The 6,142-nt window shown below is 35.4% G+C and overlaps 1 long non-coding RNA gene across 1 annotated transcript in view; it reads left to right on the forward strand.

Annotated features, from left to right (window-relative positions):
* The first annotated feature begins 723 nt into the window (after positions 1-723).
* The window catches only part of LOC107680895 (uncharacterized), a 6,740-nt gene continuing 1,321 nt past the window's right edge, over positions 724-6,142 (forward strand). Inside the window, exons 1-2 of the long non-coding RNA XR_001633202.1 lie at positions 724-826; positions 1,132-1,217. This is a non-coding gene — a long non-coding RNA (uncharacterized LOC107680895). The remainder of the gene's footprint in view (positions 827-1,131; positions 1,218-6,142) is intronic.

Raw genomic sequence — 6,142 nt, forward strand, 5'->3', positions numbered from 1 at the left:
CTTTCCATTGATGTATGGTTTGTTAGGATAGGACAATATTTGGCTGAGATACAACTATTTGAAAATCTGGAATCTGAGGGTGCAAAAAAATCTAAATATTGAGAAAATCATCTTTAAAGTTGTTCAAATGAAGTTCTTAGCAATGCATATTACTAATCAAAAATTAAGTTTTGATATATTTACGGTAGGAAATTTACAAAATATCTTCATGGAACATGATCTTTACTTAATATCCTAATGATTTTTGGCATAAAAGAAAAATCGATAATTTTGACCCATACAATGTATTGTTGGCTATTGCTACAAATATACCCCAGCGACTTAACACTGCTTTTTTGCTCCAGGGTCACATTTGAGAAACATATTGCAAAACATTGTGAAATGCCTTAAGGGTCAGAGAGAATGGAAATGGTAACTAAAAACTGAAATGGACCTTTTACGGCTGACTGACATTACAAATGGCCTTAATTAATAACACTACAGAACTGTTAAAGTGATTGGTTTGGCGCCTTTACTGCAGTTTTTAATCTCAGATTGCATGTTTTTTTTAATCCTAAAATCACATATATTCTACAGCACGGATGAAGATCTGTGGTTTGATTGGTGGCGAGCAGACGAGCCTCATTTGCATTGCTAAACAAACAGCGTACAGGTGAATGTCAGTAACGATCTTTGATAACCGCAGCCATGCTGACCTTTCGCCGCAAACAAAATATACGCTGCACAATCAGATGGAGTGCTTTGTGGGATTGGCTGTGCTGATGTCACTGAAGGTCAAACAAGCTCAGATGAAAGCACTCATCTTTATGAACATCAACCTGAGGAGGTACTGTAAAAAAAAAAAAAAACGTTTTCAAAAGGTTTCTGTGTACTTTAAAATATGTTCCTTCATCTAGAATCTGAAAATATATATTTTATTCATATTAAAGTACATTTTCTACATGTTACACACACGAATAAATAAATAAATATGTATGTATGTATGTATGTATGTATATTAAAACCCAGTACAAATCTGATCAAGTTTTACATTTACTCAAAAATATTAACTAGTAGAATGCAGTTCATTTGTGAAATGATGATCAGCTGATCTTATTAATAGTCACCTTGTTTTCGGATCTCTGTTCTCAGACAGCGAGATGAACCTTCAATGTCCTTCACCGATCATCATTTCAAGTGTGGTTTGGACGTGACAGACAGCGATGATATCTGAGCGGGTGAGTTGTTTGTTTACTTTTTAATTAGTCTGTCAATTCCACGTAAATACACGGAAAGAGGAGTCTTTCCCTCTTCAAAGTAAAAAAAAACTTTATTGTCAATTCTTCCACATGTACAGTACATACATACAGAGAATTGAAACTGCGTTACTCTCAGACCCTTGGTGTATACAGATAACACTAACAGTAGAGCATAAAAATACAGATAGATACAGATTAAATATAAAATACAACTATACAAATATACAATAAGGACATGTAAAAAAATTAAAAGTTAAATAAAGCAGCACAAGGCACATGGCAGATAGAGTGCAAACCAGTGAAGTAAACAAACAATGCAGATAAAATGACTGCAGTGCAAAGAGCTTATTCAGTCTGGTTAAAGTGACAAAAAGCTCAGAGAGCAGTTATTTATTTAAACTGACTGAAGAGGTAGTTGAATGAGATCAGTTCAATGCTGAATGAGGTAGTGAGCAGACCAATGCTGCACAAGGTGCTGGCGGGGGGGGGCAAAAGAGGGGAGGGGGTTCAGAGTTCAGTGGTGCCTGGGGCAAAAGAGGGGAGGGGTGTTCAGAGAATCTCCTTCGTCTTCTCCACATTCAGAGAGAGATTGTTGTCACTGCACCACCCGGCCAGGCGGCTCACCTCGCTCCTGTAGTTTGTCTCATCTCTGTTGCTAATGAGACCCACCACAGTCGTGTCATCCGCAAACTTAATGAAGAGGTTGGAGTTGTGTGACGGTGTGCACTCTTCATCGATCACTTCATCAAAATCACAACTCTGTTGCCTTTCATGAATGAATCTGTGTTTAATTCATTAGTTGAATGAATGATTCAATGATAAACTCGTTTGTTGCGTTCCTGAGTGAATCAGTGTTTTTAAATGAATTGTTTGAGTGAGTGATTCTATGACTCATTCATAAATACAGTCACTTAGTTCCTGATGGAGTCTGTGTATATTAATGAATTGGTTGAGTGAACAATTCAGTGATTCACTTAAAGACAGCTGCTGAATTCAGAACGGCATACAAGTTTACTACTCTTACTATTTTTAGCATATATTTCTATGGCAAAAATAGTAATATTACGCTAATATGCGGTTCCTAATTAAGCATGCAACTTGTTTATTTCCCCACTGAATTAGTGTTTTTAAACGAATCGGTTGAATGAATGAACAGATCAATGTCTCATAAAGACTGTCGTGTTGCACCACCTATTGGTCTGTCAATGTAACTTGCTTAATTCAATGACTCACTCATAAAGACAGAGACTTGTTTTGTTTTTGAATGAATCAGTGTGTTAAATTAATCGTTTGAGCAAATGGTTCTATGGCCCATTCATAAATGTTCACTTCCTGATACAATCTGTGTACAATGGATGAATTGGAGTCAAAGATTCAGTGATTCTCCCAAAGACAGCCACTTGTTTCTTTCCCGAATGAATAAGTGTTTTAAAATGAATCTGTTGAATAAATGAACAGAAGATCAGTGACTCATAAAGTATGTCATGTTGCGCCACCTACTGGTGTCTTGATGTAACGCTGAATTCAGTGAGTCACTTATAAAGTCGTCCACTTGTTTAATTCCTGAATGAAACAGTTTTTTAAATGAATCATTTGAATGAGTGATTCTATGACTCACTCATAAAAACAAACATTCACTTAGCTCCTGAAGGAATCTGTTTCAATTAATAAATTGGTTGAGTGAACGATTCAGTGATTCACTCAAAGACATCCACTTGTTTCTTTCTGGAATGAATTGGTGTTTTTAAACAAATCAGTTGAACGAATCAACAGAAGATCAATGACTCCTGAAGCATGTCATGTTGCGCCACCTACTGGTGTATCAGTGTAACTTGCTTAATTCAATGACTCGCTCATAAAGACATCGACTTGTTTCGTACATGTTTTTGACTGAATCAGTTGAATGAATGAACGAATCAATGACTCATAAAGACTGTCATGTTACGCCACCTACTGGTGTATCAATGTAACTTGCTTAATTCAATGACTTGCTCATAAAGACATCGACTTGTTTCATTCTTGAATTAATCAGTGTTTTTAAACTAATTGAAGTGAATGATTCTATGACTCATTCATAAACACATTCACTTAGTTCATGAAGGAATCTGTTTGTATGAACAAATTGGTTGAGTGAGCGATTCAGTGATTCGCTTAAAGACGGCCGCTTGTTTCATTCACAGATGAATTACCTTATTTAAATGAATCGGTTGAATGAATGAACAAACAATTCAATGACTCACTCATAAAGGCAGCCACTTGTTTCATACCCGTTTTTGACTAAATCGGTTGAATGAATGAACGAATCAATGACTCAAAGGCTGTCGTGTTGCGCCACCTACTGGTGTATCGATGTAACTTGCTTAATTGAATGACTCTCTCATAATGACATCAACTTGTTTCGTTCTTGAATGAATCATCATTTTTTTACTAATTGGAGTGAGTGATTCTATGACTCATTCATAAACGCATTCACTCCTGAAGGAATCTGTTTGTATGAACAAATTGGTTGAGTGAACGATTCAATGACTCACTCATAAAGGCAGCCACTTGTTTCGTACATGTTTTTGACTGAATCAGTTGAATGAATGAACGAATCAATGACTCAAAGGCTGTCATGTTGCGCCAACTACTGGTGTAACGATGTAACTTGCAGAGAAAGTCAGCCTTGCAGGCTCTTCATTCCGTTTTTACTTGACATCAGACACTGTGAAAAACAAACACACATAGTTTTATCCCATTTCTTCTTGACTGTAGCACATCATAGCCCACTGTCTCTCCTATAAAGCATGGTGCATGTTAAAGAATGAAAAGAAAACCAATAGCTGTGCTGTTTTTGAATAGACTAGGACAGCAGGCAGATGGTTAAATGTATTTCGGGCTCAAGGCAGACTCACAGACATGTAAGTGGTTTTTGTAGAGTTATACAGTAGAGACGCTGACTGTCTGGAGCCTTATGAGACAAGCGTTGATTCCCTTTGTTCAGAGTCCACAATTCTGATCATTCTCTCTCTTACATGCACACAATCTCATTTCTTAATTTCCCTGAGCTGTCCATCACCGCATGCCAGGCTTTGATTAATATCTAATGATATTTTCTAAATTTTCTACAGGAAATGCGAATATCTAGTTGGCGCCGTCTCTCCTTAAATAACGGAAATGAAATCTAATTTCTGAAGATGAAACACTTTTATATTCATACGTTCTCATTTAACCGATGCAATCTAATTTGACTAGGTTTCTATGTCACTGAGCAAATATGAAATCCATGCGTCAGCTGAAATGCAAAAGGAATCGAAAGTATATATCAAAACAGCAGGAAAATGACGAATCAAGGCCAGTATTCCAGTGAATAGCTCTTCGTCTCTCTCTCTCTCAGACAGCAGGCGTCAGTCATCACTGCGTCTCGTTATAGCTCGCAGATTTCCCGTGGAAAACGAATTAATGCACTAATATGGCAACAATCTGCGCTAATAGTCCTTGCTGAGTCTCCTGTTTACATGTGCTTAGCGCAGACTAACGCCTTTTTAATCGAATTGAACTGCTCCGTTAGATTAGAGAACAACCGGTGGTCTTCATGATGACCTTACAGGCGATTGCAAACTAGCCAGTGCCTATAGTTGAAGTTTACCTGGTAATACTAGCCTAGTTGACTAGTTTCATCCTCCGGCTGGTCCTGATAGACTAAATAGGACAGAAAAAAACACAAATGGGAGCTTTACATCATTAACACCAGCATTTTCAGCATTAACATGATCAGTACTTACCTGAAAATATATGACCTACATGTTATCTGCCCCCTAGTGGATTATACATGATCTTTAGGAAGTTGTTATTTTCAAAATGTCTGTCTCTGTGTTGTTTCATGTATTTTTGCTTGAAAACCCTTGTCGATTTTGATAGCAAGATGGCAAGTTTTTTTTATTGTTATTGATATTTTAAAATGAATATTTTGATGATTTAAAGCTTATTTCTACTTAATATTTCACACATTATAGAAAAATTGTGGAAAATATCTAACAAATACAATACAGCAGATATATTTACTGTAGTAACATTTAACGATGTAATATGTCCACCACAATAAACGTAATCATTGAATCAGTTAATTATTAAAGTAAATTAATAAAAACATTATTTTACTAAATATATAGCCTATTAGTAAAATATATATTTAGAGTGAGAACTGGTGTATTTTAGGAGCTTTTAAAATTTTCACATGTAATAAATATAACATTGTCTAAAACCAAAATGCAAAATATAAAACTACACTGTAAAAAAAATTCTTAGTTGTAAATAAATATTATTGGAGTATGTTTTACAAGAAAGTATTATTTCAGTTTTTCTATGTCAAAATTTCACTTAATTCAATGTGTTGCTGTTTTTTTTTAATTGTTTGTGAAATTAATTTCCAATTTCTGAGTGAAAGTTCATTATTTTCAGTGTATATAAAAATAAATAAACTAAAACTAGAATTTACTGAACAACAAAAACTAAACTGAAAATAGCAAACATCTTGAAAACAAACTAAATTAGGAATATGAAAATAAAACTAGAGTTAAACCTAAACTTAAAGTAGACATATTATGCCCCTTTTTACAATATGTAATATAAGTCTCAGGTGTCCGCAGAATGCGTCTGTGAAGTCTCAGCTCAAAATACCCCAGATATCATTTATTATATCATTTTGAAAATGCCTATTTTGACTGGAAGCAGAAACACGCTGTTTTTCAGGCCTGTCTCTTTAAATGCAAATGAGCTGCTGCTCCCCGCCCCCTTTTCCAGAATAGAGCTGCACCTTTACAGCTCGTACCTGCTAAAAACATCTGTTTTGGTTCTGATTATCATGTTTATCGCACTGAAATCATGCGTTTTAAACCATATGAGTTTAAACTTCTGATATAAGG

Source organism: Sinocyclocheilus anshuiensis, unplaced genomic scaffold, assembly GCF_001515605.1.
Source record: "Sinocyclocheilus anshuiensis isolate Anshui unplaced genomic scaffold, SAMN03320099.WGS_v1.1 scaffold1450, whole genome shotgun sequence".
Taxonomy (NCBI): domain Eukaryota; kingdom Metazoa; phylum Chordata; class Actinopteri; order Cypriniformes; family Cyprinidae; genus Sinocyclocheilus; species Sinocyclocheilus anshuiensis.